Here is a 12947-nt window from a genome sequence, read left to right as displayed (position 1 = left end):
GCTGTGACAACTGCTGGAACCGTCTTTGGGGCGGAGTGGTGGTCCGCAGGAGGCGGACAGGATAGCTTTGGCTATTTGTGGGGGGGGGGCAGAGTGGGGGTGGTGAGCAGTTCCCTCTTACCTACTAAGTACAAGGTACCCAGTGTATGGAGTTTCAGGATACCCCCGTGTCCCACACGTCAGTTTGCCATGAGTCGAGAGGCGTGCAAAGCAGGTGACCGGAAATAGACACATGTGGTTTCGAATCTGGATACAGCTAATTCCTCACCTGGTTAGAGCTGACTTCCCAGCCGTCACAGGAACACTCGCACAGTCTTAGGCCTCTACAGCTGTCAGGCTCCCCAGAACAGAGCAAGAGGAGGGTGAAGTGGAAAGGCCTAGCTCATAGGACCTCACTGGGGAGTGGGGTGGGTTCTTCCCCGCCCCAGGGAGCTTTCGGAGACCTTAGGAAGTATTTTTTTTTTTTTTTTTTGGTTCTTTTTTTTCCGGAGCTGGGGACCGAACCCAGGGCCTTGCGCTTCCTAGGTAAGCGCTCTACCACTGAGCTAAGTCCCCAGCCCCAGGAAGTATTTTTATTATAGTGACTGGGAGCACTTACTAGCTGGGACCAGGGATGATAGATGATCTTTGATGTACTTCTTGGGTCCTCCGTGGAGAAACTGACCGCTGGCAGGCCTCTGTTTGGAAACCAGGGAAGTAGGAAATGTGGATCCCCACCTCTCCTGTCAGGAAGTGTTTATTGGCCCTCTGGCTTATTGATGGGAAAGAGGAGAGGAGTCTGGGAGCTGGGAGTCGCTGAAGCACTAGGCAATTACTAAGAATTGACTCTGATGGGCCCTTCACTGTGCAGGACTCTGGGCATAAAAAAATGAGGGAGAGCTGCTCTTGCTCTGGAGGCTTGCCCTTGGGTGAAGAAATAATGAATGAATGAATGAATGAATGAATGAATGAATGAACGAACACTTACCTTTTAAGAAAAAAAAAATGAGGTATGGACTCATAGAACCCAGGATGACCTCAAACTCCCTACATAGCTAAGAACGACTTCGAACTCCCAATCCTCCTGCCTCCGCCTTCCAAATGCTGGGATTACATCTACTGAGAGTTCCCTCTGACCAGGTTGGTGTTGAATGGAAATAAAATATGGAGTGAAGGTGCTGGAGAGATGGCTCAGTGGTTAGGGGCCCTGACTGCTCTCTTCCAGAGGACTTGGGTTCAATTCCCAGCAACCACATGGCCGCTCACAACTGTCTGTACTCCAAGATCTGACACTCTGGCACAGGCAAAACACCAATGCACACAAAATAAAAGTAAACAAATTAAAGATTAAAATAAAATTTAGATGGAGAGAACCCAGGCAAACACTCAGGTACCAAAGTATCTTCAGGCCATAGGGGTCCTAGCCAGCCAAATTCACTAGAACCTGATATGCAAGCCAGAGGGTAGCGTCGTTTCTCTCTTTCTGCCCTGGGGTTAAATAGTAAGAGCACAGCTCTGTAGCCGTAGTTCCCACTGTGAACCCTGCCACTGTGAACCCTGCCACTGTGAATCCTGCTTCTACCACTTGCTGGCTCTGTGGTTCTATGCGAGTGTTTAATTTCGCCAAGCCCCAGTTTTGCTCAACTGTGAAGTAGCATTAAATGTTTTAATACACGTCAGCTGTTTGCCACTGTCATTTACAGAATGTTGACTCTGTGCCAGGGGTCCTGCTAAGGGCGCGCCGCCATTTCAGCCTCGCAGAACCTTCTAGACAAACAGGCAGCTGTTCTGATAAACTGAGGTACTGTTAGGTAAACCGTAAACCCTGTCTACGGTGCTCGCGTTCCTTAGTGCCAGAATCGTGAGCATGTACCGTCATGCCTGACCTAAGTCAGAATTTTTGAAGGTGTCCAGGACATTAAGCTGGTAGATCAGGGGCTGAGACCAAGTCTCTGGTCCCGGATTTAGCACTCAGACTCCGCAGCCCTTTCCTGGAACCAAGATATTCTTGTCTGCCTCCTGGGGCTCTGCCTGCTGCCTTCTGCCCATGCGGTTTCAGTGAAGACCCAGCAGTGTAGGGAACCATCTGGAGCGCTCCAGGGCCCTTGCTGCTCTTCAGCCGACCAGACCCTCCCTGGGTCTACAGGTTCCCCCATCACTCCAGAGCAGCTGGATGAACCTCCCCGGCACCCCCGTTTCAGTACCGCCTTCTGTTCCCTCCAGATAGAACACAATGCGATTGATTAAGCTAAAGCTCTCTCCGTTTCAATCACATCCTCTCTCGCCCTGCCTCCCTGAGATTACAGGGCCGGTCACCTTGATTGCGGCTCGCTCCGTTCACAAAAACTCATCGGTCGTTTACAAAACCATCTCTCGCCTCATTCACTCCCCCACCTGGCTCCTCTCCTCCGTGGTGTGTAGATTTTACTGGCTTACGGCTCAGAGGGTGATTTTATCTCCGGGTCTATGCTGGGGGAGGACACCTAATTGACTGATGCGGGTTGTTTCACTTGCATGGTCTAATTTGATCTTCACCACTAGGCTCTGCGGCAATCGGGAGTTTATCACCATTTACAGAAAAGGAAAGGAAGGTTCCGACCCTCCCCCAAGGTCAGTCAGTGAGATGATAGGGGCTGGGTTTGAACTCTAGGACTCATGCGTTCCACGGGCATGCATGATAGAGCTGTATGGCAAAATCTAACACTAGCTCACGGAGGCTGTAGATACAGTGTGGACCCACGGTGTCTCCGTACACGTTGCCGGTTGCACTCGATTGGGACCAGGGAGATGATGGCTCCATGTTTAAGAGTGTTTTCAGCTCTTGCAAAGGACCTGGGTTCAAGTCACAGCACCCACATCTGGAAGCTCATAGATGAGTGAAACTATTTCATGGGATTCGATGCTCCCTGGCCTCTGAGGACACCTGCACTCACTTGTGCACACTAACTCATGCATGCATACATACATACATACATACATACATACATACATACATACATACAAGTAAAAGTAAAATAAATGAGCCCCAAACTTAGTCATTTGTCAATTTCATATACACTTATTTTTGTGTTGTTTTGTTTGTAGTTTTTTTTTCTTCTTTTTTTTTCGGAGCTGGGGACCGAACCCAGGGCCGTGCGCTTGCTAGGCAAGCACTCTGCCGCTGAGCTAAATCCCCAACCCCTGTTTGTAGTTTTTGATAGACGCTGTGATGGTTTGTATGTGCTTGGCCCAGGGAGTGGCACGATTAGGAGGTGTGGCCCTGTTGGAGTTGGTGTGCCACTGTGGGCATGGGTTTACCACCCTCACCCTAGCTGCCTGGAAGTCAGTCTTCCACTAGCAGCCTTCAGATGAAGATGTAGAACCCTCAGCTCCTCCTGCACCATGCCTGCCTGGATGCTGCCATGTTCTTACCTTGATGATAATGGACTGAACCTCTGAACCTGTAAGCCAGCCCCAATTAAATGTTGTCCTTATAAGAGTTGCCTTGGTCATGGTGTCTACTCACAGCAATAAAACCCCAACTAAGACAGAAGTTGTTTTCTCTTTGTTGTCATTGTCCTTGCTGTTTTGAGATGGACTGGGTCTATGTAGCTCAGGCTGGCCTTGAACTCAAAATCCTCTTGTTGCTGCTCCATTTTGCATGCATTTCGTGTTGTCTCTATAAGGCTGGTCTTGTCCAGGAAGCATGACAGTTAAGCATTACAACACATAGCAGCAAGGCTAGCGTAGGAGCCCAGGGAGATTTCTTGGAGTATGTGGAATGAATTGGCTCTGAGGAAACAGAAGAATGAGGTCATCCCAGTTGAAAGAATAGCATGTGCACAGGCCCTGAGGAATAGCCGAAGGAGACTCATTCAGGCAAATGCAAAGGACTACATATGGAATGTTAGGGAGCTTAGATGAGGCACAGGACAGGAGGTCAGAAGACAGACGTAGGAATCCAGGCATTATGACTCTTGAAAGCCAGAAAGAAATCATCTGGGAGTCCAGGACACACCAGAGGAGGCTTTCCGGAGCCCCACTGCTCCAAAACTGAGCTGGTGGAACCCTCTGCCCACTCCTGTAGGTGTTTTCCTGATTCAGATAGGAAGCCTCCCTCCCCTACATCCACCCCTAATCACGCACATGGCCTGGATGGCCCCGCAGTGATGCTTGCCCTCCACCTAGTGGACACTCTAGGAACTACACCCAGAAATGAAAACTTTTTGCTGGGTGGGATGGTGGGGTGTCTGGTTCCAATTCCCACTCACAAAGTTTTTTTTTTTTTTTTTTTTTTTTGGTTCTTTTTTTTCGGAGCTGGGGACCGAACCCAGGGCCTTGCGCTTCCTAGGCAAGCGCTCTACCACTGAGCTAAATCCCCAACCCCCACTCCACAAAGTTTAATGGTGACAAAGTTCAGAGAGAAGATAGAAAAAAAATGACAGTTTTGGGTGTGTTGGAGAACAGAGGAAGGTTCAAACTCAATTGGGCAGGAATTTTTCTTTTTCTTTTTTTGCAAGGGTTTCACTGTATTGGTCTGGCTGTCTAGGAACTCACTCTATAGACCAGGTTGACCTCAAGCTCACAGACATCTGCCTGCCTCTCCCTCCCAAGTGCTGGGATTACGGGTGTGAACCACTACAATAGCCTTGGGCAGGAACTTTTCAGAGGAAACAAGAAAACAAAAACAGTCAAATAGACAGCTTTAATGCCAGCACCCTGAGAGGCAGTCAGACAGACAGACACAGAGACAGACAGACACAGAGAGAGGAGAGAGAGAGAGAGAGAGAGAGAGAGAGAGAGAGAGAGAGAGAGAGAGCTCTTTTTGAGTTCCAGGCCAACCTGGGACTACATAAGCTACATAGTAAGACTGTCTAAAAAACACCAACAGAACAGGAGGCAAACACAAGTAACCGGGGCTAGAGAGATGGCATTGGCTGCTCTTCCAGAAGGCTACTGGTTCGAATTCCAGCACCCACATGGTGGCTTACGAGCATATGTTATTCCAGTTGCAGGGGGATCCAATGCCCTTTCCTGAACCCCAAGAGCACCAGGCATGCACACTGTGCACATATACACAGGCGAAACACACATACATATATTTTTTTTTCTAATGCAGCTAAAACAGAGTGGGGAGTGGGGCTGGGTATTTGAGGATTGTGAATTCGAGGTGAACCTGGACAACATATGGAGACACCTTGTTTCAAGAGAGAGAGAGAGAGAGAGAGAGAGAGAGAGAGAGAGAGAGAGAGAGGAGAGGAGAGGAGAGGAGAGGAGAGGGAGGAGGAGAGGAGAGAAGAAGGGAGAAGGCACAGCCTACTGTAGCAAGCCTGTGATTCCAGCACTTGGGAGGTACCAAGCACGAGAATCAAGAATCCAAGGTCACCCTCAGCTACATTGTAAGTTTTAGGCTAGCCTAGACTATTACTATTTGAAACCCTGTATCAAAGTAACTATGCTTAAAAAGAAAAAAAAAAAAAAACCTTAAAAAAAAAAAACAAAAAACAAAAAGCAAGAGGCAGAATTAAGTGAATGGCCAGGCAGGAAATGAAGCTGCTTGGAAGTAGAATTAGGTGGGTATGACTGGAGTGCTCGACACCGTTAAGCTGGTTAGAGCCAAAAATTAAAGACGAAGACCCTGAGTTATCCGGAGTCCTGGTCAGCCATATGCTTGGCTGGGATTCTAACCTTGGGCAACAGCGTTAGAAGGCAAAGCAGAGCTTTGTGGGGTTTTAAAAAGGTGTGTGTGTGTGTGTGTGTGTGCATGTGTGTGTGCGCTCATGTACCAAAGGTGTGCCCCCGACCCCCGTCCCCAGCTGAAATCACAACTGGTGGCAAACTGCCTGATGTGGGTGCTGGGAACTGAAACTCTGGTCTTCTAGAAGACCAGCTGGAAGCCTGTGACCTGTCCCTCCAGCCCCTGTTTTGTTTTGCTTTTGAGATGGGGGTTGGGGTGAGGTGGGGGAATGCCTACGCTGGCTAGGAAATGTGTAGTCTAGATTAGCCTCCAACTCACCTCCAGCCTCCTGAGTGCCAGCGCCGGGATCACAGGTGTGAGCCACCAGACTCCGCAGCCACAGTATAGTTCTGACCACGGGAGCAAACAAAACTCCTGTGACCAGTGAGGCAGAGGGCTAACGGGAGAAGAGGCAGGAGGACACCCATTTTAAACACTCGGAATCACTCTAGGTCACACTCCTAGGACACATAGCTTTGACCAGGTCTGTGAACTGGGCATATCAGTGTACTTGATAACACCTGCAGACTTATCAGTGGTGTCCCAGGCTAAGCACACACAGACAGACAACAATGTGCTGATCTACGGGTAAAGAGATAACTGAAGGCAAGCCAAGGACACACATTTACCCCAAGACTCGGTGGAGAGAGCCAGGACTCCGTACATGCTGATGGACACAGGAATTTACACACATGCCGTGTGACCGTCAAGGACCCTACCCTGCCCCCCTCTGTCTTCTCCAGGTCCCTCACCACCTCTGGCAGGAACAAAGCTGACCTTTGCCCTGTGGCCTCTGACCTCTCCTCCCACACCCCCTGCCCCAGAGGGAGGAGCTGTTTGAAGTCTGGGCTGCAGCTGGGGTTTCCTGTTGCCTGGAGGAATGTGGGAGGACTTGGACAGGGGAGGGGAGAGGGGTTGGGCTCAGAAGGAGGGCTAAAGTGGGGGCCTGAGGCCTTAGTTTTTTCTGTGAGGGGGGCTTCCTGCTTCCCTGATCTCCTGGGCCCCAGATCTAGCTATTACATTCAAAGGAGGAAGAAAGCAGGGATGGAGTGGCTCAGGAAAGCATATTAGGTCTCAGTTTCTTCTTGTATGGTCTAAACAGAATTACTCTCTAGCCATTCAGATCTCCTTTCGGGAAACCCCAGAACCTCTTAATCAGAGAGGGGGCACCTGTAGCTTTTCCCCCTTTCTATGAATCCCAGAGACTTGTCAGCCATTCTTCTTTTCTTCTTCTTCTTCTTCTTCTTCTTCTTCTTCTTCTTCTTCTTCTTCTTCTTCTTCTTCTTCTTCTTCTTCTTCTTCTTCTTCTTCTTCTTCCTCTTCCTCTTCCTCTTCCTCTTCCTCCCCCTCCTTCCCCTCCTTCCCCTCCTCCCCCTCCTCTCCCTCCTCTCCCTCTTCCCCCTCCTCTCCCTCCTCCCCCTCTTCTTCCTCATCTTCCTCCTCCTCTCTTCCTCCTCCTCCTTATCACCACCACCACCATCATCTTTATTATTATTATTATTATTATTATTATTATTATTATTATTATTATTATTATTACTCTGATTCTGGAGGGAGTCCCTCACGTAGTTCAGGCTGGCCTTGTATACCTGTATAGCTGAGGAAGATGACCTTGATTTTCTGATCCTCCTGCTTCCACCCCCTCTATGCTGGGATTATAGGCACACACCACCCAGTAACCTGAATCTATTTTACTTGTGGAAACCTGAGTCTCTCTGACAAGTTAACACACAACAAATAAAGGCAAGACCAGGTGTGCCCTGGTCCCGGTTTACATGGCCTCTCAAACCTTATGTCTCCACAGTTTTATCTTCACTTTCAGCAATATTTCCTGGGTCTGAACATACCAGGTTTTGCCTCCAGTGAAACAAACATGGTCAGTGGAAGCTGAACCCAGAAGAGACGGACTCTTCTTAGCTCTTCAGCTCAAGTAGCTGGAGCACATACTGCAACTGGACACTAGGTGGCAGCAGCAGCCCACATAATATTTCATGTGCGGTTTTTGGGGGAACCCCTCCCCAACATATTTTGGAAAGACTCCATAAGAAAAACCTGTCCCTAAATTCCAGGAAGACTCTGCTGTGTTTTGTTTCCAGGAATCTGCAACACTTTGGGGCTACTCACTACTTCCACAGAGGGGACCACCTGAAGCATTCTGGTGAACCTGGAGCATACTTGGAAAATTCCACCTAACTTCCATTTACCTTTCTCCACCTAACTATCTGTCCTTCGCCCCTTTTTCATACTTTTCCTGAGTACCAGTTAGTCCCATCTTTCCCGGAGCTCTCTACCACCTGTATTGCCTCATCCCTTTTTCTCCCTAAATTTAATTCAAGCAGTAAGGGTCTTCCCATCCTGTGGTAAAGGCTAGTGAGGAAAGTAGTCTCTCACTCTCTTCAGTGCTAAAGTCTGCCCTGTGGGTGGCAGTTAGGGCAAAACACCAAAAATTCTGTTTATGAAAACCTCAGAGTTGAGATTTGAAGCTACAACAGATCTCTAGAGTGTTACTGCTTTTATTAATACCTGACCTTATCATAATCAGTTCTTGGGGTTACTTTGTCTGCAAGTGAAGTGACCCCTAGATAAAGGCCTCTCCAGCTGGCCACATGCTCCATGATGTCATATCAGTGGGTATGCTTTTTAGAGCCTCTCCTCTTACTTGCTTTATGGAAAAATCCCAATTGTTCTATAGGTAGGGACTGGGAGATATGGAGGGACGGGGGAGGTGGTGCGGATGCGTCCTTGTTAGCATAACATCACCATCTGCTTTTGACACATGTTGACCAGCCATCATTTCCCTGCAAGACCAAAGAAGGCATCAGAAGCAGGTGGACCAGGGAATAAAGACATTGCTAGAGAAGCCCCGGACATGAGACAAGATGGACTAAGCCAGCAGACACTGGCCAAAGGAATGTCAGATACAGCCATGAAGTTGGGAATCAGCTCAGATCCAGTTAGTAAGTAACCAAGTAGCAGGGCAGTGACCTTGCTATTCATCTGTTTATCCTGCAAACCTCAGCTAACACTTGTCTACCTTAGTACCAAGGGAGGACACACAGACACAGGGAAGAAAGTCAACAGTAAAGGGGCGGGTGTGTGTGTGTGTGTGTGTGTGTGAGGGTGGTGGTGAGGGAGATAGGGGATCATTGCTGTTATCGCCCCAGGTTTAAGTAAGTGAGCTTTGGAATTAGCCAGATGCTGGATCCACCACGTTCTAATCGGGACACCTGGGCTTCAGAACTCTTATATCTAAAATAGAAATAAGGTCTTGAAGGCGTGTTGTCGCGAGGCTCAAGGGCCCCGTGGTGCCCGGGTGCTCAGTAAATGGCAGCCGCGGCCCTTCTTTCAGAGCTGTCCAGCCACCTCCCTGGGGTAACAAAGCCTTCCTCAGAGGCGCACATTCCCATCTGTGGGATAGGCAAGGCAGGGGGCCCAGAGCCAGGGGCTGGAGAACAGATGTGACCTGAAGAGGAGGTAGGTGAAAGTGCGCCCAGCCCCCACGCCGCAGCAGGAGCTGGAGAACTGTTGAATTCCGCTCACAAATAATTGTTCGAATTCGGGAGAAGGCATGGTATCTATAAATTGTCCAGGATTTTTGCGCCCTCGCCTCCAGTGGACGACAATAAAAAGTAGGCGCTGGAAGAACTAAATCCAGGGCTGAGTTTAGGGCGAAGGGCCACTAAATGCGGAGGAGACTGGCGTTTCCAGAGTGGCTTTCTGGCCAGAAGCCTCTTCCTAAAGGAAAAACGTCCCCAAATTGAGAGCGTTGGTCCTCCCGTCTCTCCATGGGCCCTCTCAACGTGTTTGGGACACCCCAGAAAGTCGCAGCTCTTTTGGCTCATCCTCTGATGCCCGATTCCACTCATTTCATTCTTAGACCCCGCCCCTGCGCTACCACCCGCAACCTTGGCGCAGCCAGAGCCCCGAGTAGGGGCCTCGGAACGCCGGGAATGTTCCTAACCCTTGAGGAGGATCAGCAGTCCTAGATAAAACGGGACTCATCCCGGCCAGGGATACTCCGGCACAGGGTCCGCTCCGGGCCGCGCCGTCGGAGCAGCCCGGAGCGGCCCCGCCCGCACAGCGCGCGGAGCGGCCGAGCGGGGACTACAAGTCCCGGCGTGCTTTGCGCACGCTCCCCCCTGGGGTTCCGGATGGTGAGCAGCGAAGGTAAGGCGAGCTCGCAGAGGCAGCGGCGGCGGCGGCGGAGACGGAGAGAGGCAAGCAGGCAGGCAGGGCGAGGGCGAGAGACGGAGGGAGGGAGCGAGCGAGGCAGACCAGACAGACAGACAGGCGGGCGGGCGGGCAGAGCGAGCCACCCGCCAGGCTGCGCTCAGCCTCGCTCGCAGCGGAGAGAGCAGAAGGCAGGAGGAGGGAGGGGAGGAGGGAGGAGGGAGGGAGAGAGGGAATCCAGCTACCACCACCCAAAGCCAGCGTCTGCTTTCTGTCCTCATTTCCTTTTCCCACCCAGCTCGGAGAGCAGAGAAAGGCAGAGAGAGCGAGAAATAGAGACAGGCAGACAAACAGACAGACAGACAGAGCGGGAGGGAGAAGGGCGGCGGAGGAGGAGCAGGAGGACTACGCGGGGCGCCTTCCCTCCCAGGTTTGCAATTGGGGGGTTGGGGCGGGGGTGTCCAGGGCTGTGAGAGTGTGTGAGCGGCTGGGGAAGCGAGTGGGGCGCAGATAGCGAAGGAGTAATCGTGGTGGGGGGGGCGCCGCGGGAGCGGGGGGCCGTGTCCAGCGGAGTTAGCGGCGGAGAATGTGAGCCGAGGCGCAAGCCATGCTGTCAGCGACGGCAGGCGGCTCAGGGCTCCTCTACGACTCCTCTTCCCAGCAGCCGGGCGCCCGTGTTGCTGTCGCCGGCGGAAGATAGACGCCCCCCGAAACCCCTCGCTTGGCTCGGACCCACGGAGCCGGCAGCCCAGCACTCCGGTAAGTAGCGTCTCCTGCCCAGCTCTAGACGCCGTTGGGGACCGGCCGGCCAGGCTCTTTTGTGCAGCGCACTGTGGGGGGGGCCCAGCGCCCCCAGTCCGGTCCGCCGGACCCCGTGGCTGCGGTGCCCGCGGTGCGATCGGTCTTTGTTTCCACCGGGGCCCGCGGCTCGGCTGGGCTCGGCTCGAAGCCTGGCAGGCAGCGCCGGGAAGGGGGGGGGGAGGTGGACGGGGAGGGGGGGCGGGGGGGGGGGGTTCTCGGGTTTCCTGGCCGCCCCGCGGCTCCCCCGGCTCGGGGGCGAGGTGCGCGCCCAGCGCTGCCGCGCACCCCCTCCTCCTTCCCCCTCCCTCCGCCTTTGGATTTAAAACTGCAATTTGCTCTCCAGCTTGCTGAGAATGTGTGGGGGGGTGGGATGTAGGGGGACCGTGGGAGCGGAGAACAAGGCTGGATTTTAGGATAGGCGCTGGGAAAAGGGGAGACTGCGGAGGGAGGAGCCCCTCCCCTCCAGCCCCCAAATCCCAAGGTTCCGTTGGCGCTCTGGGAGTTGAGGGGCGGGGACCTAATGACCCGGAGGGGGTGTGGGGCGGAGGAGGGATTTGGGGGCGGCCTGGCCGGAGGGGTTGGGCCGCGTGCCCGGTTACCTGGCGAACAAAGTCGGCTCACTTTTGCATAAATAAATAAATAATCGTGTATCAATACGTTTCCTCTAGGGCTCTGATTGAATCGGCCCCCTCTTCCCCAGGGGGTGGGGTGCTGAGTGACAGCTGTCAGCCCCCTAGGTCGGGAGCTGGGGTGAGCTGCTGAATCTCTGCTTTCTGGCTGAGGGCGCCTTCCCCGGCTGGGTCTGGGTCCCTGGGCAGAGCCAAAGGGGCAGGGGGCTGGCTCTGAGACTAGGAAATAACCTTGCTTCCTGTTCTACAGGAAAAGGGACAGCAACCCAGAGTTTGGGGGCTGGGGATGAGGACTGATGGGAGCTGGGGGGGAGGGTTCCCCAGCAGCCTGACCCCCCAGCCTCCTGCCAGGCGAAGGGGCCAGCTGAGGGAGGAAGGATGTGGGCCTTGCTGGCCGGAGGCGGGAGCTGGGGCTGTCCCTGAGGCGGGCAGCGGGCACAGATCGCAGAGAGCAGGAGGAGGGAGAGAAGCGGGGGCGGGAATTCTCTACCGCAGACCCTAGGGGCCAGGGCCAGATGTGGAGGGGTGGGGAGTCTCCCCTCCCTCCCAGCTTGGGGGCCCTGGGGCTGGGCTGGGAGGGGCTGAGCCTGGTGCCCTCGGTTCTGCACCAGTGCTTGACTGGCAGGGCCAGCTGAATTTGGGCCCAGGCGTCACCCTGGGAGGCAGGGCTGGGCTGCACCAGCCTGGTCCCTGAGCACAAGGAGGGACCCTTGGGGGGCCTGTGCCTGTCTGGCTGGGCAGGCGTTTCCCGCTGGACCAGTTGGTGTCAGGCGGGACTTGGCCCCAGCTCCCTGGGCTGAGCTCAGGGTGTGAGGACAAGCTTTGCCTCCGGGTCAGGGTGGCCACATTCTGTCCGCTCTTGCTGTTGCCGCTGGCAGGGCAGGGGCAGGAGCCCAGGCCTGGGCAGAGTCCTGCCAGGGGCATTTGGGGTGTTTCTATTGTTGACTTGTTCCTGTTCAGTGTGGCCCGGTGTGTGTGGCTGTGCGAGCCAGGGCTGTAAGTGAAAGATTACCAGTCTGCTCACCCCCCTCCCAGCACGGGAGGAGCAGGCAGGCTGGGCTGTGGTGTTCAGCTGTGGAGGGACCCTTGAGGTAGCACATGCATGCCACTTGTTAAAACGTCTTCCTTTGAGCAGATGTATATTTATTTTCATTGTAATGGAAAATCAAACGGGATAGTAAGTTGAATTCATTTCCCCTGTGTCAATAGCTGGAGGGATCCCCAGAGACTGGTGAACTTCTGGCCCCAGAGCCCCCACCCTTTAGAGGTGGCAGTGACTAGAGAGGGTATGAGCTTTGGGAGACCATGGGCATCAACCCAAACCTGTGACTCATCTCCCACTTGGTTTGGCATCGGAGCAGGTGCCCAGGTGGGGCAGACACTGCCCCCTCCCTAGGCATCTCCAGGGTGCAGTTTGACCATTCAGTCACCTCCCCGGCCAGTGCCTAAGTTGTGCCTATGCCCCCAGGGACAGTCCCCTGGTGGGCTTTCTTCTCTGCCTGGGCTGCAGGCCCACGTGCTGATATTTATTTTCTGTACTAAAATCCATTTTTAATGCCGTTACTTTTGAAATAATATAGAGAGAAACAAATGTGATGTGTTTAAGTTGCCCTCTGTGAGTTTTTAATATGATCTATGGCTGAGGTAGTGAC

At 53.1% G+C, this 12947-nt stretch overlaps 1 protein-coding gene across 1 annotated transcript in view; it reads left to right on the top strand.

The window, feature by feature from the left end:
• Positions 1-10088: 10088 nt before the first annotated feature.
• Positions 10089-12947, top strand: part of Ahdc1 (AT-hook DNA binding motif containing 1) — a 64928-nt gene continuing 62069 nt past the window's right edge. The window contains 2 exon segments of the mRNA XM_032896644.1: positions 10089-10295; positions 10527-10624. The gene's annotated coding sequence lies outside the window, so the exon portion shown is untranslated.

The sequence above is a fragment of the Rattus rattus genome, chromosome 1, assembly GCF_011064425.1.
Source record: "Rattus rattus isolate New Zealand chromosome 1, Rrattus_CSIRO_v1, whole genome shotgun sequence".
Classification (NCBI taxonomy): Eukaryota; Metazoa; Chordata; class Mammalia; order Rodentia; family Muridae; genus Rattus; species Rattus rattus.
The sequence above is the reverse complement of the archived record's forward strand: the minus strand, read 5'-3'. Positions and strand labels throughout refer to the sequence as shown.